At 35.8% G+C, this 24,790-nt stretch overlaps 1 protein-coding gene across 3 annotated transcripts in view; it reads left to right on the top strand.

Moving 5' to 3' along the window:
- GNG2 (G protein subunit gamma 2) overlaps positions 1–24,790 on the top strand; it is a 103,378-nt gene that overhangs the window by 8,196 nt on the left and 70,392 nt on the right. For 2 of the 3 annotated variants that reach the window (XM_039865126.1, XM_039865127.1), the window contains exon 2: positions 8,316–8,356. The exons of the other annotated variant lie outside the window; for it this stretch is intronic. The gene's annotated coding sequence lies outside the window, so the exon portion shown is untranslated. The remainder of the gene's footprint in view (positions 1–8,315; positions 8,357–24,790) is intronic. 3 annotated transcript variants of the gene reach the window in all.

Genomic DNA, 24,790 nt, shown 5'->3' with positions numbered 1-24,790 from the left:
TTTTTTCACATGTATGTACGATCATCTATAAAATATGTATTTCATCTACAGAGGGCAATTTTCATTTAAGCTAGGCAGACTCCAAATGCAGAACACTTGGTGGCTCTGTTGAGTACTTGATAGTCAGGAAGACTACTCTGTTTAATTATATTTTCCTACACTGCAATCAGCACTACAAGGCTTGTTGTCTGAATTAAACACAAATCTTATCGTTTAAAATAAACTTAGGCACATAGTATTATCTCTTGGTTGAATAAAATAGAGAAAGTAGTGACTTCTACCCTTAATTCTGTTTGGGGGAATCGGGGAAAGTCGTAGAGGACTCCAAACCGCACAAGAGTCCAGCTCTCTGGCTCATGTTTGAATGAGTGAAGATCAGCATGTTTCAAGAACCAAGTTGATAACTAGCATTTGTTGAGCATTCAGTTTGTGCCGCTGTGGCTGGATACTTTACATACGTTACAGTTTTCCTCTAGTTTTAAAAATAAGCCTATGAGATGAGAACAGTTATTTTTTCTATCAGGATACTTTTGGTTGCTAGTATAGAACAACCTACCAAAATGGCTTAAACAATAGGAAATTTATCTCAAGACCTCCTGAAAGGAGAGTAAGTCCAGAGTTAGGTATTCCTAGCTAAACAATGTTCTTAGCAACCTAAATTCTTCCCTCCCTCCCATTCTGACATCTTCTGCAGGTTGATTTACCCTGTTAGGCCCGTCTCCTCACTGTGCTGAGATGGCTACTATGATTTCAGCATTACGGTAAGATTTCAATGTCTAGAGGCACAGTGAAGTGGCTAGTTTCTTCTCATAAAACTCTTTTTAAGGTTACAGGAAAGCTATCTCCAGCAGAATTCCTCTCCCAGCTCACATACTTATCTATTAGTGGCTAGGCAGATGGCCCACTGTGATTGGCTAATTTAAGAGTTTCCTCCTGAGACCACTGAGCAGCCCTGCCTTTCCGAAGAACACAACTGCCAAACTCCAGCAAAAAGGATTGGTTCTGTTAGCAAGGAAGAAGGGGTTAATGGTTATCAGGGAGACAGCCAATAGAGTCTGCCATTATTACCATTCACATTTTATAAGTGAAGATATCAAGGCTCAAAAAGGTTTAATCACTTATCAAGATCACACAACTTTGAGTTGAACTGTGTTTCCACGCATTTCCCTTTGATAAAATACACACTCATATACACAGACAAACCAAAAACTTGTTTTTGTTGATGGTAACAATTTAGGTAGACTTGAGAAAGAATCCTGGAAGAAAATACAAAATGGCTGATGCAAGACTAAGTAAAGGAGAACCTTCTTAACAAATTATTCCGGAATAAAACACATCAGGTTCTATAAAGCAATAAGAATGGCATTTAATTTAGACATCCAGCCCTACATGTCTATGTACACACACACACACACACACACACACACACACACACACACACACACGAAAATCAAATTGAGTCTTCGTGACTGGTCACTTAAATCAATTTGATCTAATAAAATTTACCCTGGACCAAGAAATGAGTTATAGAGGCTAAGGTTCTGTATGTGGTATCTGTCAGACTTAAATGAAAACCTTTTCTCCAAAGAGGTACATATTTTGTTGATTATAGCACCTGTATGAGAAAAATGAGTAATCTCTGGAATTTTTGATTAGGAGTTATTTTGAAAACAGGTTTTCACTTTCCAACTCTAGAGGCAACACGCAGTTCCATTATTGTTGCATTTTCTCTGGTTCCAACTTTCCATGCTGATGTTGTATTTCAGAGGCTACATATGTGAAGCAGCAGTAGTGAAAAGGGGAAATTTCAGTGGAATTGCATTCATTTACAGTGTTCTGACTGCTTGTCTCTACGTGTGTTCCTGTGCATTCTCATCATACCAAACTATTAATGGTGGGAGTACCTTTTCTGAAATAAACTATTGAGTCCTTCCTACTCTGATATTTGCGTTTTTAAACAGGAAAGTAAAGTTAATTTCTAGGCTTTGCCAACAGAGTTCTGTTTAAGAAAGGTATTTATCTGATCTGTGTAGAACCATGTGAGAAAAATTGTGAAAAAATTTAAACAGGAAAAGAATTTGTCATTTTAGGAGGCATTCCTTGGAGAACTCAGTTAATCCTTTTTTTAAACTCATGCACGATGGTGCGCTTAGGGAATATTGCTGTTTATAGGCATTAAAGACATTTCATAGTTTTCTTTTCTTTTCCTTTGGGAAAAAACTTGATATAGAACAGCTCCAAGATTTTCTGTTAATTAAAATAATAAAAAAATTTAAGTATGCAAAGGTGAAAATTCCTAGGCAAAAATATTGTTTGACTTATCTTTTATTATAAGTCTTAAAACAATTCTAAAATATAATTAGAAATATAATTTTCTAAGGCTTTCTACACAGGAGAGTATAGTAGTTAAAGGACTTTGGTTTAGATTGCTTAAACTTCATATGCCTCACTTTCCCCATCTATAAAATTGGAAATAATAATGACAATACCTACTTTGCAAAATTGTCAGGAGAAAATTATATAATGTATGTAGAATATTTATTTAGCATAGTGCCTGACTCATAGTAAGTATTCAGCAGCGTAGCTGTTATTAGTACAATTGTTATCGTTACTACAAACTGTGAGTAGAGTATCTTTTATTTTATTCATCAGATTCTTACCAAGTTTCATCAGAAATGATTATGGCCCAATGCTAATTATAGGTGCTCAGAACTTGGAGTAAGGAATCACCTAAGGAAGCCTATTTCTCTGGGATAGTCATGTGTCGATATTGGGCTTAGTTAAGCGTCAATCTCAGGCATGTGCTATTTGTTCAGTAATCCATGTGCTTAGTCATAAATATTTCCAGTTTTCCTTTCCAACTAATGGTAGGCTTATCCTTCTCTGTCCACTTTAGTTATATGTAGTCGTGTATTTTGCATTGGCCAGTGAAATATGAGCAGAAATGATGTTTATCATTTTCAGAAAGAAGCTTATAAGAACCAGGATATAATAAGCACATTTCTTGGTAAATGGCAGTAGTAGAAGCACAGAAAGGATGGCTGCACTCTTAAGCCTGGGTCTTAGAGTAATGATGATCTCTCCACCAACCTGTAATGGACATGGAGTAAGAGTGAGAAATAAGCTTTACTGTCTTGAGCCACTGAAATTTTGGGGGTTGTTTGTTACCACACTATAACCTAGCATATCCTGACTGATAAACTCAGACTATCCCTTCAAACTGCAGAGAAAAAATATGTATTATTGGTAACAAAATGTGTAGCGATTTAGAGATAGTAATTTTTAATGACTAGTTCATGTGTTTGTGTGTGTGAGCATGTGCGCCCATAACATATGTTATATTATATGTAAGCATCAGGAGGCCTAGAGTCTTAAGTTAAAGAGATTTATATAAAAATTTCCAGTTAACATTTTGTTTTTATCAAATAAGATTTACTTCCATTTCATACAAAGGAAAATTAACATACTAAAATTACGACTTTTTTTTTTTTTTTTTTTGAGGGAGTCAGGACTCTGAATTCCAGGCCTGATATGATCATTAGGTAATGATCCCTCACATGGACAGCTTATTCAGAATGGTGTCTTGCGAAGCAAGGGATGTTTTCAAAAGGAGAACATGCCTGTGGCTTTTGTCTCCAGGAAGAAAATAGCCTGCCCTAAGCTCTGTTGGGATATTCTAGTTATAAACAATGGTGCTTCGTACATAGAGGGTCTTAAATAATATGTATTGAATAAATTAATGGAAGTAGTCCATAGTTCTTCCAAATGTCTAGACTCTTTCATGTCTGCATTTAAAAAAATAAATGTCTTTATTCTGGAAATTAGTCTGAAAAAGACCTACATTTATTCTTTTGTAACACTTTATATGTGACCAACCATGTACCCATAGATTTAAGCTATTTTATTTGATATTTTTTTACTGCTGATTTTATTTCATCTGATTATTTCATTTGGGTCTCTAAAACTACATTATGAAATACCTTAATTATTTAAATTAGGAACAGATTAATTATCTCCAGTGTACAAACTCAAATTAATTTCATTATTAACTTGAGTTTTAAATTGATTAATCTTGGAGTGTTTAAGGAACCAAATGAATTTTTTTTTTTCATCCTTAAGGAGAAGGGCATATTTGATTTGATGAATCTGTCTTCATCACACCAGTTATGCTAACAGGAGCAAGAAATTTGCAAGAAAACTTCGAATAGATTTTATAAACCAGCCAGAAACCTGTGTGTCTGGGGCTTCTGGGGGAACAATCTGTGAGTCATTTTAAAAAACAAACACACTCATAATCACAGTACATGTTGTTACCATGGTAATTAGGCCTGTTGAGTTGGCTTGCTTATGTTGCTGTAAAGTGAAGAAGGGGAGAGAAACAGAATTTAGAGCTTTGACTATCAGCTTCAATTATTGCAAGAGAGAGTATAGGGGGTTCTTGAAAACATACTGGCACAGTCATCCTGAGAGGGAAGTGAAGAAACTCTGGCATCCTGCCTTTGTTATTGAATATAAGTTAGCCATATTAGCGTTGGGTGTTGTGATTCACAGGGGAGAAAAGGACCATTTGGCATTCTCTTGGGAAGATGGAGGAAAGATAGGTTTTTAAAAATCTGATATATAATTACATATTAGTCTCTAAGGTCTACCTGGTGAGCTGTCTTGTGTGCAAGTGCACAGGGATTTAGGGATCCTCTAAAAAGCACCAAATGCCGCTGACATAACATAATTTCAGATTTAAAGGATCCTCAGTACGTTATTCTAATATGGTTAGAGACCGGATTTGGTGAGGCCATTGTTTTAGATCTGATCTCCAAGCAGACCAGGTATCTTTTCTGTATTTTTGGAGTAGATATGACTCCTTTATCTTGGACAGTCATCTTATAATGCAGGCCCCTGGGTCACAGAGGAGAGCAGAGAAGTTGTGTGAGCTCTGTCAATCTGGCACCCCTCCAGGGTAAGTAAATTAAAGCATATGCTTGGTTGATGAACAGTCAACAGAGTTATTGGGTCAGTGGAATTACTGTTAGAGTGATTCATTATGATACTATATGGAGAACAAACAACACCGTTAAATTAAAAGTTAGTGCACATACAAAACTATTTAAGAACATTACTAAGTTCAATTTAAGAAATCTAGATATGCTCTTAAATGGATAAATATATAATAGGCCCCCTTATGTGTGGGAGATACATTTTAACCCCGCCCCCCACACACACAGGATGCCTAAAGCCACGGATAGGACCGAACTCTATATATACTATGTTTTTTTCCTATACTTACATACCTTTTCACTTAAAGGAAGTATTTTATGTCTTCTTTTTGACATATCTGAATTGTCAGCATCACTACTCTTGTGCTTTTGGGTCCATTATTAAGTAAAATAAGAATTACTTGAATACAAGCACTTGGGTTATATCATGACAATTGATCTGATAATTGAGAGGCTACTAAGTAACTAACAGGTGGGTAGCATATACAGCATGGATGCTCTGGATAAAGGGTTGATTCACATCCTGGGCAAGATGGAGTGGGATGGCACGAGATTTCATCACGCTACTCAGAACCGCACATAATTTAAAACATATGAGATGTTCATTTCTGGAATTTTCCTTTAATATTGTGAGCCACTCACTGTTGACCATGGGAAACTGAGACTATGGAAAATGAAGCCATGGATAATGGAGAACTATTGTAGTACATTGACTAGAGTTTTATTTACTTATTTTTTAGAATATTTCTCAAGTAGATTTTAAAGCAGATTTTATTTAAACAACTTTGCCTTATTAAGACTATTTTTCAAAAGACTTGGGGTATGATTAAGGATCATTAAACGTCAGGGAGTTTGTGTGTAATTTGTGCCCTGGTATATGATGTAATAATTATTTTTCAAAACTATAGATTTCATTTTTTTTCTCATATGTGGGAAGAAGGCACATGTTGCCCAAACTTCATTCTGTGCTATCTTAATTTTCTTAACATTAGTAAACAAAGTTTAACTTAAATTTTTTTTGATGGTCAAGGTAATTCATGGTGATTATTGAAAATTTGAAAAATGCTTAAATTGTAAAGAAAAAATAAGAAGACCCCTTCCATTAATCAGGTTGTTGGTTGAACCGCATGTATAAGAGACCTGATTTCACAGTGGCTGACATATGCTAGAAGTTATTTCTCTTTCATACAACAACCCAGAGGTGGGTGGTCCAAGGCTGGTTAAGAAGCTCTGCTCCACAAGATCATTAAGGAACCCAGGCTTCTTACATCATGTTGTTCCATCATTCCTAGCATGTTTCCCTTGTTTTATGATCTAACAAGGACCTGACTATAATCAGCAGATGGGGAAAAAGTTGGAAAGGGGAAGGCATGACCCAGAAGTTGCGCATATCACTTTTGCAGCCATCCCATTGAACTTTGACTCATGGCCAATACACCTGGCAGCAAGAGAGGCTGGAAAAAGTAGTTATTCTTGACATATATGTGCTAGCTTAGAATTTCATTATAAGCATGAAATAAAAAGAGAACAGCAATTTATGCTACTTCCATTATCCCATACAAAAGAGATAATATATTGTTTACATTTTGATGTATCTTCTTCCAGTCTTTTTTCTAGAAAAATATATATTGGAAAGATTATAATTTTTACTAGAAAATATTATATGTGGTTTAGTAGAAGAATATTACTTATGAAAAATACAGATACTGTATTAGAAAATTTATCATGTATTTATAACTGTACATTAGAAAATTAGTTGAGGTCATACTATATATAAAATTTTATATTCTCTTTTCACTTTCATATGCATTTTTCCTTATTTAAATTTTTTGTATTCATTGTTTTAAAGTTCCATCATGTAGAATTTCTCCATTTTATTTAATAAATTGTATTTAATATTTAGGCTGTTTTTAACACATTGGTAATAATTTTTCGTCTACATTTTGGATTTTTTAATTAATAAAGTCAAGGAGTGGTTTCACTAAGACGATGATTGAGAACATATTTGAGAATCTTGATAAATGGTACCAAACTGCTTTTCAGATAGGTTGTGCTGATTGATGCTATTGCCAATAATGTATGAGAGTGCTAGACTCAGAGCACCCTTGGATAGGTTTATTTTGCAAGTCTCACTAATCATTGTTATCCCTAAGGTTCATTCTCTGAAAGGTTTTTGTCCTTGGCTTTTTTTTTTTCCTTTGCTGTCATTAATCATGAGATAATAGTTTTGTAATAACTTTGGCTCATTTAAAAACATATGATCCCTTAAATTCATCTGGGAATATAATTGGTCGGATTGTGATTGTTGCATATGTACCAGTATTAAGTAGTGTGAAATCTCTATAGATACTGATGTGCGTTTGGTCCTAGAACCCAATGTGAATTTGATTTCCACCCTTAGTCATAGTACTCTAGATATGAGGTACATTTTGTTCTGAGACACAACAAAATAGGAATGGTAAAGCGCTCCCTGAGGTAGAGGCAATTCCCTTTGAGCTGAGTGCTGGATAACTTTTTAGTAGTAAAGACGCTACTGTACATAAGAACTTTCTTGGATATGAACCACACTTGGGCACGAGGTAAAATTAGGCCAGATCTGCTCAACATCCTCAGAAGTCCTTAGTGCCTTTGGGTATAGGTGTCTCTCCTCTTAAATAGCCCGAAGAAGATTTGAATGCTAAAGGTGCTTTTATAACTACTAACTTGTCCATCTACCCTCTTAAAGTACTAGACACACACAAATGGAACTCCAACTCTACTCCTATCATCTGGTGCAAGTGATGTTCTGTTTCTATCACTTTTGGAATAAGGTTTGTTCTTATTCATCTCAGTGGTACACAGCCTTTGTCACCAAGAACTCTGCTGCCTCTAGGTTCCCAAGCCAACTTCATATGTTCATGTTTTCTTGTAGGCTAGGGAAGTTCACAAAGAAAGGGACTCCTATTTTCATAAATACATTTCTTTTTTCTTTTTCTTTTTCTTTTTTTTTTTTACACCTACAGCACCTGGTCTTCCTAGGTGGTCTCCCATCCAAGTACTAATGAGACCGGACCCTGCTTTGCTTCTGAGATCAGACGAGATTGGGCTGGCATGGCTGTAGACTCATAAAGACATTTCTTAAAAGAAAAAGAGTTAACAAAATGTCTGTTCCTTGGCTCAGAAATGTAAGCCTGTCTTTAGAACCCTCCTGCCCTTAGAAGCATTTGGCCATTACCATCAAACCTCAGTTACGGCAACATGCATTTGCTTGTTCAGCTCTTAGGTATCATGTGATTTCTCTTTTTTCTAAAAAACTTATTTTCCTCTCTCCTTTCTTGACAGCAATATCTGCCAGTGAGCCTCAGGCTTTGGGAACTGAAGAGGTAAGAATTTTGAAATATTTTCTGCTAGGATCTTCTTGACTCTAACCATAACTTCGAGAGGAGAAAATATATCTTAAGTGATGCTGTAGATGAAAACATTTAACATGTGATGTTTATAAGACCTTCATAGAGTCTTTAGCAACATTGACATAACTTCAGGATTTAAAGGAAAAAAATGCCTCTGCTTCGTAGTGAAAATCAGATTTCTTACCCAGATTTCCCCATTTTCTTCTAAAAATACTAGTTGGAGAGCCTTTGAGGTCACTGCCTTAACAAAATGTGTTCTTATGGCATCAGATGTGACTAATTGATTGAAGCCTTTGAGGACATACCCTGTGAACAACAGATGTCAGTCAGGTAGATCAGAGATTAGATCAGAGAATGGTAAAGCCTATTCTTAACAGATTGGTTGTAGATACTCTAAGGGCTTTTCCAGCAGCAACAACAATAACAACAACAAAAGGTCAATTTAATGCTGGTTTAGTTTCTTCTTGAGGAAGCTGCCTTGGCTCTTGAAACTAGCTAAAGCCACTTGAGTCTGCTTGTAGATTTGAAAGGTCACCATATTGCTGAGATAGGTGATAATGTGTTTCTTCTCCCCAACCAAGATCTGTAGTTTCTTTAAGTCAGTGACTGGGATTTTTATCCCTGCCCCCCTTTTAAATTTAACTTCATTATGAAAAGTTTCAAACATATACCAAAATAGAGAAAATAGTATAATGAACTTCCATATACATATTCACTCAATTTCAACATTTTTCAGCTTATGGCCAGTACTGTTTCACTTATATCCCCCATACAATTCTCTTTTTTCCCCACTGTATTATATGATAGCAGCTCGCATTTGGTTGTTGGATTTTTAATTGTTTATTTGCATAATTATTGAGTGATTATAGCAAAATGCTAATAAAATAAAACCTACTTATAACCTGACAGTTTACTAGAGCTAATTATTCATTCACTTATTCTTTCAGGAAATATTTAATATTTACTAGTGTCAGAACCTTCTTAGAATAAGGGAGACATTTTTCCTCACCTCGCATTTATGAGATCCTCAAATTGGACTTCTGACATTTCCAAATGAAGTTATCTCTTGATGATACACTGACAAAATGGAAAGATGACACTCATCATATAACTTTAATTGTTAAATGTAAACATTTAGAATATGCCACAATTTTTTAAACCAGTTTTGTCATTTTTTTCACTTCTTAATATACTGGGAGCTTAAAAACACAAAACACTTTTCCTAACTCTCGCTGATATACCTTCTTAATTTATTATAAGTGTTTGTCCAGTTATCTGCCTCTCTCTCAAGAATATAAGCTCTGAGAGAGCAAGAATAGTGTCTCTTGCTAACCCTTTTGCCTCCAGCATCTGGCGAGTTGTCTAGAACTTGTTATATATTTAATACAACTGTTGAATGAATGAACAAACAAGTGAATGCCAGATGCTGGGCATATGAAGATGGAAAACAGACAGGCCTTGGCCCAGAGTTGCTCAGTCTCACAGGGGCGAGAACCTTGCAAAAAAGGAGGTTTCTGCAGTGAGTGAGAGAGAAGAGGACTAACTTGGTGGGGAGTTTGTTGAGAGCCTTGATGGACAAAGGGGCATTTGAGCTATGACATGAAGTGCCATCCATCAGAAAAGTTAGAGAAAAGGCATTCTGGGAATAAGGAATCACATGTGAAAGCACATAAAGGCCCCAAAGAGAATGGTGGAACCTTCAGAAATTTACAGTGGCCACAGTGTGGTCGAGAAGTAGCAAACAGAAAAGACACAAGCTGATGAAGCTTGGGTAGGATCCTAAGTGCCAGACTCAAGACTGGAATCTAGTTTGGGTGGGAAGACAGAGAAGGGCTTATAATTCTTTTTAAAGATAATTCCTTAGGCTGCAGAGTGAAGTATAAAGTCGTGGAGAGAGACTAATGGAAGGGAGACCAGTAGAGGTCTTGGGTTTGAAAATGATAAGCCTAATATGGGAGAGTTGATAAAATTGCTGATTAAAGATAAGATGTGAAGGAGTGGGAGACATCTAGAATAACTCCCAGACTTCTCTTTTGGAAGATTAGGTGGGTGATGATAACTGGGTTACAAATACAGGAAGAATGGATTCAAATCTGTCGAGTGGCCACATTCAGGTGGATATGTCCAGTAGGCTGCTCATAGATGGGTACAGGGCAGTGGTTCTCAGTCCTGATTTTACATCAGAATCTCCAGGGAGGCATTTAAAAATATGCAGACACTACCCAGACCATTGAATCAGAATCCCTGGGAGAGGGGTCTGAACAGCTGCAGTTTTTAAAAGCTCCCCAGGTAATTTAATGTGTAGCCACGGTTGAGAATGTCTTGTCTAGAGCTTATTAAAAGAAAGGCCTGTGTGGTGTCTTTTAAGATTATGTATAGCTTTTGCTACTCCATAATGAGGTTCTTTGGGAGTTCAGTACTTCATATCTTACAGGTGGGGCTGAGCCATCCTTACAGTCTACCAAATATAACTAATAATGAAGACTTTTATAAGTATTTGATGTTCTTTGTCTGATATTTGTGTTGATTTCTTTCATGCTAATGAATGTTCTTAAATGATTTAAATCGGTCCAAGCCAATTTCTCAGTAAAGGCTGCAGGCATGTTGAGTGAGACAATTCTTGATTGTGCTTTTTATTATTCTGTCCTTGGCTAACAGAAGGCCAGTGGCATCTTCCAGTCATTGTGCTACCCAGAGTTCCCTAAGGAGATATTGAGAACTACTGTGTCGTAATATACAACATTAAAGAGGTTGTTTGACATTTTCTACTCTCACCTAAAAGCATTTTGCTTCATTCATAATTATTGGTTTCAGTTATGCTCAGTGGTTCCTTATGTAAGTGGTCTCTATGCTAACAAACTAAAGAAAGAAACAAAGTAGACGTGTAAAAGAAAGTACTGTTTTGCTCTGTTGGAGAGATTTGAGCATATTTGTTCTAGTATTAAATTAATGTTTTCAAGTCTATACAGAGAAGTAAATTAAATACTAGGTAAGAAATGGTCAAATATTGAGGTTCAAAGTAAAATACTACTTAAGGCATCATACAAATTGAACAACAGCAATGATGAAAGATGTATCTGTTTCCTATTGTTGCTGTAACAAATTCTCACAAACGTAGTAGTACAAAACAGGTTTATTATCTTACAGTTCTGCAGGTTAGATTCTGTAGGGATCTCACTGATTTAAGAGCAAAGTATCCACAGAGCTGCATTCCTTCCTGGAAGCTCTAGGGGAGAATTCTTTTTTTTTTTTAATTAATTTTTTTATGATGACATTGGTTAATGAAATCCAATAAGTTTCAGCTGTACACTTTAACTGTAAGGCATATATATGTTTACATTGTGTGTTCCCCTCCCATAGTTATTTCTTTGACTTTTATGGCTTCTAGAGCCCCTTTTTTTCTACCTTCAGAGACAACAATATTGCATCTCTTTCTTTATACTGTAATTGCATTTAATTATAAACCCATCCAGGAAAGCTTCTTTGATTTTAAGGACTCATGTGATAAGATTTGGCACACTTGGATCATCTAGAATAATCTCCCCATCTCAAATTCCTTAATTAAATCATATCTTCAAAGTCCCTTTTCCATGTAAGATTATAGATTGACAGGTTCCAAGGTTAGGACATGGACCTATTTGGGGGCCATTATTCTACCTACTCCAAGTAAAAGAGATTGTTTTCATCTTTTTAAAAGGTAGAAATGCCTCAGATATCAGAGATAAGATTATAACATTTTGTTTGAGTTGAGAGGGTTTAAGTTTCCTAAGTCGATGAAGTAAGAAGTTCTTGCCTTGACTCTGTGAATCCTGCTTTATAGATACAGGCACTGAAGGCTTTTGGTTTTCTTGGAGTTTTTGGAATCAGATCAAGTGGACAGGTTGAAGTCCAATGGCTCCTTCCTTGGCCAGACTTTCTGGTACTATGGGTGTTGTCTCTGGAGAGTGTGCTGTTTTTGGCATTTCTCCAACTAGAAAGTTTGCCTACAGTGTGCATGTTCCAAGGTTTTTGAATAGCACTAAAGAAATGTAAGATTTTTCTTTTATGCTGTTATGTCTGTCTGCCACATTTTACTTTATTTATTAGTCTCTAAAATATGGAAATTGAAGGAAAAATAACAGTATTTCAGAATCTCACTGTAGTGGTGTATATAATAGCTAATTTCTAGGTATGGTTTAATTTCCTCCATACATTAGGGAGGTAATCCTCACAAGGTAAGAAAGCATTTCTTGCCTAGTAAATGAGACAGACCACTGGGTTATTTTTTTGTAAACCACCTCTGGAATAGAATGTAGCTGGAAATTTTTGATGGAGATTTACATTTTTTCAGCTATTTTTGTAGCAGTTCCCCTTTCTATCCTCTTCTAGACACTTCAGCGATGCAGATCTGAAGGCCAAACCTAGAGCTAGCAGCAGAGTACCAAACCATATTGAATTGTTCAAGACTGAGGTGTTTCCTGGCACATAGGAACTTCAGTGCTGAAACCAAGAGAGTCCTGGTACACATTGGGGCAGCTGGTTACCCTAGATGTCTAACAGTGGCTCTAGTGAAAAGTGGCTGTCATGTTGATGAATTAAAATAGAAATTCAGATTGAATTAAATAATGACAACAACTTTCAGGGTTTGGTTTGAAAATAGGGGTGAATCTAAGTCTTGGAAAATTTGCATCCATATATACATGTCTGCCCAAACCAACTTAAAAAAACAAACAAACAACTGAAGATTTGGTACTAAAAACCAGCAACATTTATGAAGTATTGCATTTAATAGCCTGCCCTTTCAGTTCTTCGTTGTTACCAGCATGCTCCTGATGATCACAGCTTTAATAACTTTATTACTGAGGTGACCAGAGCACCTTGTTTAATTTTTTTCAGCACGTCAGCACGTATAGAAATAATAAAATCCAAGTTCGCCAAAGCAGCACGGAGCTCTCTTAGTTTGAATCCTGCCTTTCATATAACAAACTTGAACTTTCCCCCCTAAGAGACAACATAGACTGTTCATTCAGAAATAGATAAGCATTAGGAAGAGACTATCTTGAATGCCCAAGGGGAAGGGGTTGAAATGTATAATGTCTTGGTGTCTTAGCCAGCTCTCAGAACTTGGTGCTTCTTGGCCTCCCAGTGGTAGAGTGTGAGCTGCTTATCCTGATATAAGTAGATGCATCTGGATAAAGACTTACTCAGCCCTTCCTACCTGATTCCATAATACCTTGCCCTATGTCATCCATAGCAATGCCTGACTGAGAAAACAAGAATACTGAAGGTCCTAGGCCCCCATTCCTTAGATTTCTGTGACCTGCATTTAGAGATTTTTGCTCTCTAAGACACGGGGGCTAAACAAAGAAGACTGTGAGTATACTTGAAAGAGCAATAAATTAGCTTTCCCCATAAAAGACATTAGATTTTTAGGAGCTAGCAGACCTTTATGTATGTACATATGTATGTATTTATGTATGTCTTTAAATATATTTGTTTCCTTTCCTCTAAACTGTCCTTGATAGGCACAAAGAATCCTCTTTCAATTTTTTTTTTTTTTATCAAAAAAAAAAAAGGTTGAATTATCAGTCATGGAGGTAGGATCCGGGTTTCTGACAAGCATAGGTCTTGGTGAATTATTCTGATATTCTCTTCAATGCCCTTTGGATTCCTCTCTTCTAGGACTCCCAGTCTTGGTTTCGTTTTAAGACCAGCCTCATTTCAGCTTCAAACCTCTACTGTGGTTGGTTTGTTCTTTTTTTTTTTTGGTGTGTGTGTGTATGTGTGTGGGTGTGTGCATGTGTGTGAATAAAATAAGTTCCAGCAGAAATGAAAGCAGGTCAAATCATTATATTGCCATTTAAACCCAGATTCTTTTATTCTTTTCCAAAGGGAAATTAGAAAATAAATACAAATGAGAAATCCAAATAACTACTCTGGGTACAGGTTTTCTTCGGGAGTAATAGAAATGTCTTGGAACTAGACAGGGATGGTTTTGCACGACACTGTGAATATACTAAATGCCATTGAATTACACACTTTAAAATGGTTAATGGTTAATTTTATGTTATGTGGATTTTCCCTCAATTAAAAAAAAAGTCAATTGAACTTAAAGAGATTAAAAAAAACACTGCTTCTCCTTATCTTAAAATTCTGGAAAAAAATCTGTATCCATTTTAATTTCTAGACCAAACTTGCTCTATCCTGTTCCATTACTGAAATAAGATACTTAGCATTATAAGTGGCTACAAGGCAACTAATGAGGAAAATCTCAAGGAGGTGAACGAGAAACATCTCTGAGAGTTAAGAGAGTAGTTGTTTATTATTAAGATGTATAGTTTTTATTACTAGATTATAGACTGGTCTGTACTTGGCAAAGCTTATCACAATAAAAATTTGTCTTTTAAGTGTAAAAATTTAAAAACTGGATTTTTGTTTTTCCTCCTCTCATGGGATAGAAGTTATATCAAAGAGGTTGGAAAGTTTTTTAATATCCTATAGTAGCAGACTGAAATTGGATGTGATAAAACAGAAAGAGTCCAGATGTGGTAACATTAATGAAATGTGAGCATAGGAACAAATATCACATATAGAAATGCCTTTTATTAAAATATCTCCTTAGAGATCCCCAAGTGCTGTCACCTGATCAAAGTCTGATGGGGACTCATTTTAAGGGATGACTACATAGGATTTCACATAGAATCCTTGGTTTAATTATGAAACTTTAAAGTTTTTAATTTCTTCTCCATTCAACAAGAACCACTTTGACCTTTCTACAGAGACGTAACTAGGCAACCAGTATAGCACTTAGCTGGTACATAGCATCCAAACTTCGTAGCTATTGCATCACTTAAAAAAATACTATTTAAATCTGTCTTTTAGCTTCGGCATATGTTGCCATGTAACCTTTAATTTCTTAGAAATATCATGCAAATCCCCAGCTATAAAATAGAATGGTTTCTAAATGCCTAGCATCCTCTCATATTAATAAGGAAGTGTGCCTGCAAGAGCAGCAGAAATAGAGTTGAAGAATAGCTGCATGCACTTGCTTTATAACTGGGTATTAACAAGGTAGGTTCATTTTTGGTGTGTGAATGTATAAGAGTTTAAAACCGTATCCTCAGCAGGTGGTAATGAGCGTTCCTCACAATATGATTAATGGAAAACATACATTCAGAGAGAGATGAAAGCTGGCTTTTACTTTAGTGAAGTTGATTCTCGTTTGCTGGATAGATGGTAACTATAAATATCTAGTATGATTAACAAATAAGAATGTATTGAAAGCTTTTGATGTCAGATGCTATACTGAGTATATACTATATTCCTTTTCTCTGATAACCATGCTTTTAATACTTTAAAATTTGTTTTTCATTATGAAAGGAATATATGTATAAGATTTTTAAAACTCAAGTAGTAGACACAAGAATAAATGAAAACTAGAAGTTTCTTTCCAAACACCGACTTCTAGCCACACTCCCTGGAAGTAATCACTGTTGATAGTTTTTTTGTGTGTCTTCCAGAAAATTTCCATCTCCTAATTAATCTGTATTGAAAAGGTGACTGTGATAAATGTTATTAAACCATCTGTTCATAAACTTCTCTTCTGGATTATATCTTTTAAGTTTAAGACACTACTCGATACATCTTTTTGAAATGTGCCTTTTAAAACTGAAAGACTAAAAATGTCAAAACTAAAATGATGCTAACATAGAGCTGGTGATAGAGAGGACTGTAACTGAAGAATGTCAACGTGTAACTTTAGCCTCTTTAAAATTCACATACAGCGCTTATAAATCTTAAGGTAGTTCTTTATAATTTTCAAAGTCACTTGTAGTACATTATTCCTCGTTATCCTGTTGATGACTCTGTGACGCAGGAATTGTTTATTTTACAAAGGAGGAAGCTGTGGTTCCCAGGGGTTAAGTAACATGCCCACAGACACAGCTGAAGAGTGACAGGATCATGACTAGAACATGAGCCTTTTCCAAGGTTTAGTCTTGAGCCAGACCACATTGGTAACTGTGGGGAAGAGTGGGGCAGAGGAACACCTTAGTGGCTCCTGCAGTGACAGGCCGTGAAGTGAAGGGGAAGGGTGCTAGGCTCGCAGTCTGGAGATCAGTTGTAAAGTTGTTCTGATTCTGTCCCTTGGGCAAATTATTTAATGCAGTATATATAAATTAAAATGACTGGTTCTCCCCTCACAATTTCCTCACTGGCTATATTCGTGCCTATTTTGTTTGTTTGCATAATCCATAGGGGTGGGGACTTGACCCAAGTTGGGGAAGCCGTAGTATTTCAACCTCAGACCACAGAAACTGGCTTAAAGGGTGAATATGCTACTCAGCAGGGACCAATAGGTTCTTCCTCTGGAATTTTCCAACTCAAGCGGAGGGAGGAGATGTCCCATCCTTTCTAGTCTCTGGGCAGTAAAGATCACTTAAGGCCATGTTTCAATATGCTAAGAGAATGAAGTTTAGTGCACAGAGGGGAAGCAAAAGAGAAAGAGACAGAGACAGATAAATAAAGGGAAAGAAGAGAGCTCGGTAAAAATTAGAGTTCATTAATCCAGTTGATGCGAGCTAATACATTTCCATTTTTTTGCCTAAGCTAATTCAGGTTGCTACTGACAGAGTCCTGACTGATATCTATCTCCAAGCTTTAGTTACCTCATCTATAAAGTGGGGGTTTTAATATTTTCTCTGGCTATATCTGAACAGTAGTCCCCCATCAATCACAGGGGATATGTTCCAAGAACCCAGTGGATGCCTGAAACCTCAAATAGGGCCAAACCCTAAATATGCTATACTATGTTTTTTCCTATACATACATGTATATGAGAGTTTAATTTATAAATTAGGCACAGTAAGAGACAACAAAACTAATAATAAAGTAGAACAATTATAACAATATAGTGTAATAAAAGTTATGTGAATGTGGTCTTTCTCAAAATATTGTAATGTACTCACCCTTTTTCTTGTGATGATGTGAGTTGATACTATGCCTACATGATGAGATGAAGTGAGGTAAATGTCATAGGCCTGGTGCAGTTGTGTTAAGCTATCATAAGGGTTACTTGAACACAAGCACTGCAATACTGCGACAGTCTGATCTGATAACCAGGACAGCTATTAAGTGACTAAGGTAGTGTATACAGTGTGGACACGCTGGACAAAGGGATGATTCATGTCCTGGGTGGGATGGAGCTAGATGGCATGAGATTTCATCATGTTACTCAGAAGAACAGCATGCAATTTAAAACTTATGAGTTGTTTATTTCTGGAATTTTCCATTTAATATTTTCAGACTGCAGTTGATTGCGGATAACTGAAACTGCAGAAATCGAAACCGTGGATAAAGGGGGACTATTGTACTGTAAAGATTAGTTGAAATAATGAAAGCATTTTGTAAATTGTAAAATTTACAAAATACAAGATGATATTATTCATTGATATGTTGCATTGAGTTAGACAGTCAAAAGAATGAAATTACCACTAATTTGGAAAATAAGAAGTGAGAGCTTTGTAAGAGCCATCTGGTGTTATACAGAATTGAATGGAAGCTGCCAGAGTTCCCAGATTTTCTTTTGCTATGTCAAATACCCTGAAGTTCTTACAGATATTCATGATGACTAAAAGGATATCTCTTACCTTGCCGACTCAGGTTAATTCAGTGAATTTGCCTTTTCTATTTGTGGCCCTACTCTATAGCAAATGTACACACATACACACACATGAACCAAACAAAAATAAACAGCACCATGTTTTCAACATTTTAGGTTTTTCACTTAAAAGACCTTTATAGATTCTTGCTAAATGACATTTTGGCTTCATTAGAGAAAATTCAAAGAAAATCAACCTTAAATAACTATTCTAATCACACTTCATTAGGGAATGATATAGATGGGGTGATTTGGAGGATGGGAGATTTGGGGGATGGGAGATTAATTGATGGGATCAAGATCCATCTTTTTTTTTAAGGATTTATATCTTTGACAGAAGCTCTAAGTAATCAAAATCTACTAGAGATTATAACATAATGACAGAAACCATCACTTTACTTTTATAGTATTTTTTACTACATATGAAATACTTCTCAATGATGGAAAACAGATGGTACCTTTGAAATCTGTTCTCTTTCTTAGAGTTGCTATTTAGGCAGTTTTTGTTGTAGCAAACATTCCTTTCTTCATATTTGATAATTAGAACCCCCGAAATGATTTAAAGTCTCAATCTAAGTAGACTAGCATATGCAGAAAGGTTGCAGGCACCACGGAAATATGATCTGCAAGCATGAAGAAGCATGATACAGCAATCTAAAAATGTTTTAAACATCTCTCCCATTTTAACATCTGAGCAATGTATCCACTGCCTTGACTGTTCTTGTAAATCTGTGTGACTCTGCTTTTGCCTTACACAGTCGCCAGTGCAGTAAGTTTGAATCTGCCACTCCACATCTCACCTGGCTGTTGTTTATTTTTGCCTGGGCCTGATATCAGCCCCACGAAGGTCAGTGTTTTCATATCAATCGAGGACTTGGAATAAGTTCATTTTTCTGAAGAGCTCTCAGAAAATTTCAATTGTATTGAGAACAACTGACATCCTCAAATTGATTAATTTGGGGAGAACTTACTAAAAGAGAATATTTACAAGGATGTATAGGGAAAGTGTGTCTCCAGGGCTCCCTTACCACCTGTTGGCCTGCAGGGACAAGGACTGGGAAGAGAGGAACTGAATGGAGCTGAGGTGTACCAGGAAGAGGGTACAGCTAGATTATAATGTTCCTGCAGGCAGGGATTCCAGGACATGAACTTGCTGAAATGATTCTCCTCTCTCCCTCTGATCTGCTTGTGCTCCCCCCTTGACTAAACTCACCTGTAAGAAAAAGAACAAGGAAGTCTGCTGCTGAGTCCGTACAGTTTAGTCTTCTAGGGCATAGAGCTGGGTGGAGCAGGATGGAGAATAACAAATCGGAACATACAATATCCAGAACAGTTAACCTTCATTATGAAAATCTTGCATGGAAGAAATGGCACCCTCTCCTCCCTGAATCTAGCTATCTTACAAATAAATTGTTTTAACCAACTTTTACTTTTTCATTAATTTTATTTAATCCAGGTCGTAGTCCATGTTCAAATGGGCCCCAATACAATGGTAGCATTTGGATGCAGTTCAGTTGTTTGCGTGGTGAAAGATGATCTGGAGAAGGGCAGTCACCCTCATGCTTATCCTATTCAGAGATGGGATGACAGCGTCAACTTAAAGTTCAAGTTTGGTGGAAGGAGCAGTGTAAAGTAGGTAGATACCTCAGCAATTCTGATTAATCCCCTTCTTAAGTCTCCCATAATTAAAGGCGTGATTCGTTTCAAAGGAATACAATGCACGGCTGGAGAGTTGAGTAGCCAGTTTTTTGTTTTGTTCAGCTTGCTTTTAATCTCAGATGAATTATTTTCAGTCCTTCGACCCAGGGACCAGGGTTACTTGCTTTGATCTCATCCAGATTAACCACTCTGATCCATCGAAGATGAATAAATCAACTGAATTGGACAAATCCCCATAATTAGAGAGGTATTTGTGGCAGTATATGATGATAGGCAAAAGAAAACAAATTCGGAATACTACACTACAGCATAAACCTCTTCTCTGGACCAGAAAATTCCTGGACTTGGAAAATGCTGGGATCCATAGATTCCAGAAAAAAGAATTGGGTCTATAATAGGAGCAGTGACAGGCAGTGTGGTATAGTGAAAAGAACGTTGATTTGGGGTTTAAGAATAAGAGATCTCAGCCTAATACTGCAGCCACCTTGGCAGATTACTTCTCAATCTCAAGTTCCTTTTGTGTAGAATGAGAATAATTTGATTTGTTACAAAATTAATTGAAACCTTATATGCAAAGCGAAGGTAGTATTTTCCACATCATAGTTATTCAAATACTTTTGGGGACTATGCTCACTTTTTAAATAAACACTGTTTCTTAATAGCTTTATTGAGGTATAATTGACATACAATATAATTGACATACAATAAATGACACATATTTAAAGTAGATGAATTTTAACTGCATAAAACCATGAAACCATTGCCACAATCAAGATAATGAACATATTCATCCTAATTTTCCTCATGCCCAATAACATATCTTCTTTCCAGTCCCATCTTCTGGTGAACACTGATCTGCTTTCTGTCATTCTAACAGAGTTTGCACTTTCTAGAATTTTATATCAATGAAATAAATATTATATATTAATTTTTGTTTGGTTTCTTTTATGTAGCACAATTACATGGAGATACACCCATGTTGTATGTATCAATAGTTTATTCTTCTTGTTACTGAGTAGTATTCTGTTTGGATTGGTGTACCACAATTTTTCTGCCCACCTAGTGGAGGATATTATTCATTCCCCCTCCTCCCCCATGGAATGAATGAATTTATTTTTTACTTTTTAAAAAATTTTTTATTGAAGAAATGATTTTAATTTTTTTCTTTTTTTCTCCCTCTTCTATCTCCCCCTTTCACTCCCCTTACACTCAATTGTGTTTTAATTCTGTTCCTCTCTTTTTTTCCTCATTAATAGTGTAAGAAAAATTTTCATTTATTCCATGTTACCATAGCTGACATTTTCATTAACATCCTCCTGGAGTAGCACAGTCTATAAGAATTGGGTATAAATGCAGCTATAACAACAATTGTGTTTATTAATCCCTAGTTTAGGTTAAGCTCTGAGCAGAAGTTCAGTTCCTTCTGCTTCCTAGACTTTCTTTTGTTCCTTACCATAAATAAGCAATCTGGAGGAAACAACTCAAAATGTCTACCCACTGATGAATGGATGAAATTATGGTGTATTTCTAAAATAGAGTATTCCTTCTACTTGCCATAAGAAGGAATGAAATACTGATTTGTGCTTGCAACATGGATGAACCATGAAAACATTATGCTAAGTAAAAAAAAAAAAAAAAAAGAGACAACAAACCATATGTTATATGTTTACGTTTCTTGAAATGTCCAGAACAGGCAAATTCATAGAGACAGAAAGTAAATTAGTGGTTGCAGAGGCTGGAGGGGGAAATGGGGAGTGACTGTTGATGGGTGTGGGTTTTCTTTTTTGGGGTGACGAAAATATTCTGGAATTTGGGAGTAGTGATAGATGCACAAACTGAATATTCTAAAAACCACTAAATTGTATACTTTAAAAGAATGAATTTTATAGTGTGTATATTATGTTTCAATAAGACTGTTATTTTAAAAAAGCAGTATGTGAAACTTTACTTGAGTAAAAACATTCAGGAGCATCAATTAATTTCCCTTTTTTTGTTTGCTAAAGGAAAAACTTAAAGCTGTTTACCTCAGTGGTCCACTGCACCTGCATTTCCAGGTCTTGACACAAGTGAAACTTGCTAGTGTTAGGCAGCAAAAATGTCACATGTGCAAATAAGTCATATTTTGGAACGTAGTTCAGTATCATGTTGTTTCGGTTTACTAGAGATGATAAAGGGCCTGTCATTACCTTAATTTTTTGTTGTTGTTGTTTTTTCCTTTTTTTAAAAAAATAACATGAATTCACATTGTCTAACCACCGCTTCCTCTAGCCTTAGTTAGTTATACTAGATACAGGATATCCTGTCAGTAAAGCATCTTAGCTAAATCAGATTATTTACCAAACTGCTAGCGGCAGTAGATAGAGTAGAGTAAGTGGAGTAGAAGTCCTAACACTGAGAATAATCCTTGGAAAGGAAAAGAAGCCGATAGCTCAAAATTAGTAGTGATTCAGTTGGAGGTACAACTTTGGTTTCAAGCAGCTGTGGAGGATGGGAATAAGGACAGACTTCCTCCCTTTCTAATTGTCTTCCTTCACCTGTTGAAACACCGCCTTATTTTAGCTGCTCAACTGCTGTGAATCAGGACCAACATTGTCATAACTGGAAATAGAGCTCCGCCTGGCCTATTCCCAAGAAATCAGTGTTTCCTGGGGACTCAGGATTTGTCCTTGAGAGAAGACTTTTTTTTCCTGCTCTTAAAAATCTTACTAGCCAAAATTTGAGTTTTGTTGTCATTTAGTTTAATCATAAATTGACGAAAGGTATTAAAATAGGGTGAAAACAATACCCAGGTAACTCTATTCAGAAATGTGACCTTTGCTTTTTTGCTATAACTTAGCATATAAAAGTTTCTAGAAGGTGACTTGAAAATTTTTATGTCAGTGTATTTGTTTATCTTGGGTTTTCTGTTATATTCTCTCCAGTTCCTGGTACACTACAAAACATTGCATAAGAGAACTTTTTCTCCTGGTCCTAGGAGAACATGGCTCCCAGGGATGTTCCTTTGAGTATTACTCCAGAAATATATCCATTCATTTCTATATTAATTCTCTACAATGCAAAGTATGCTTGGAAGACGGTTAAGTGGCTTCTCCAGTAATAGCATGGGCTTTGTAGGCACGAACAGACATAGACTTAGATTTTTTCTATGTGTGTATGTGCCTGCATGTGTGAAACATACTTTGCATCAAACACATACATGCATGCACAAATATGCGTACACACTTAAAGACTGTTAATAAAACAAACACACATACATTCTCTATCTTTTTTTCCCTCCTAGCTTTATCGATCAGTATCACTTTTAAATACTCCTGTTTGCCTCCCCCGACCCCTTCCTCCTTTATTTTCTTTCCTAGAAAGCTATAATCTGGATTTTTAATTTATCGTTCTCTTGCTTTTCCTTATATTATTTAGTGTGGTGTCCTTTTTAAATGGAATCATGCTTTTTCTCTGGTTCGGAATTTTACTCAACAGTATGTTTTGAGATTTATCCAGGTGGATGTATGTGGTTACAGGTCCCTCATTTTCACCACTATCTAGTATTAATCCATACATCAGTAATGTTCTTCCACTGTATGAAATATGCCACACCTTATCCATTCTATCCATTTGGGGCCGTTGGGTGGCTTCCAACCTTTCGCTTTCATGAAAATGCTGCTCTGATAGTGCTGTACTTGTCTCTTATTCCTCATCCAGGAGTTTTTCTAGTACATATACTCTGGAGTTCAGTTGCTAGGTCATCAAATATGCAATGTTCAACTTTATTGGGTAATGCTAAATTGTTTTAAAGTAGTTACACCAACTGACTCTTCATTAGTGCTGTAAAAGGGTTCCTATGGCTCCACTTGTCAATAATATTCTCTGAATTTTCTTTTTAGCTAGTTTTGTTGCATATATGTTCTGAAATTCCTTTTTTTAAATAGCAACAAAAAAAAAATGGTTAGATTTTTATTTTGAACTGTCTTGGTGAAAGAGACCAGGAAATAAATTAGTTTTTTTTCCCCTACATTTGACAAAGTTAAATAGACCATTATTATAGATTTTGCCCCTAGATAAATGTTTTCAAGCAATCTTAAGACTAAAAGTCTCATTTTTTTTCTATTTTTATTTCATTTTTTAATTTATTAAGTATTTTTAATTTGCAAATTTTAAACAAGTAAAACAGTACAAAGATACATAAAAAAGTTCATTTACCCCTTTTTTCCTTATCTCTTACCTCCCCCAGGTAACCAGTATAATGCCCTAGATGTATCATTCCACATTTTTTTCATGCTCACAAATATGTAATAAATGTATATTAGGTTGAAACTTAGGAGATTGCCATTTTATTAGCTCCAAAGCAGTTGAATATCAGCAGTTTTGAATAGTTCAATCACACATATCAGCAATTTCATTTAGTTCAATAACACATACATGTATATTGTGTCTGAAGATTTTTTCAAATATTAGCATTACCATACAACTATGTTTTACATGAAAAATGTCACATTTATTCAGCTCATAGGTGTGGATCTATCGATGCTTGCATAGCGTTTATTCCCCTGTGGAGAGAAATTATGGTCTCCTTGATTGTGGTTGTGTTTCCCATATATACCAGTGCCTCACTCTGGTTAAATCCCAAAAAGTAGGGAGTGTTGAGTCAAAGACATATGTATTTTAAATTTTAAAATACACTGCCAGATTTCTTTCCAAAAAAATTGTACTGGTTCAGGCTTTCATTAGCAAGTATAAGAGTACTTGCTTTCTATATTCTAGTCTCACTGATGGGTGAAGAATTTATATCCTCTTGAATTTTGATGAGGTGGAGCATATTTTCATGTATCTTTATTGTTCTTTTGTATTTCTTCTGTGAATTGTCATTTCTTTTCCTGTGCTCAGTTTTCTAGTAATGTTATTTGACTCTTTTCTCAATTTGTGGGAAGTTCTTAGTTTATTAGTTATAGTAATACTTTTTCTGATCTACATGATGCAGTTATTTATTTCCCAGTCAATTATTTGTCTTTGATTTTGTTTATACTATCTTTTGCTATACAAAAATATTATATTTAGTCACATGTATGTATCTTTTTTCTTTATGGTTTCTTATCTTGAATAGAAAGGTTTCCTCTATC

This window comes from Pteropus medius, unplaced genomic scaffold, assembly GCF_902729225.1.
Source record: "Pteropus medius unplaced genomic scaffold, Ma_sr-lr_union100, whole genome shotgun sequence".
NCBI lineage: Eukaryota > Metazoa > Chordata > Mammalia > Chiroptera > Pteropodidae > Pteropus > Pteropus medius.
Note: the sequence above shows the minus strand (reverse complement) of the source record. Positions and strands in the feature narration are given on the sequence as shown.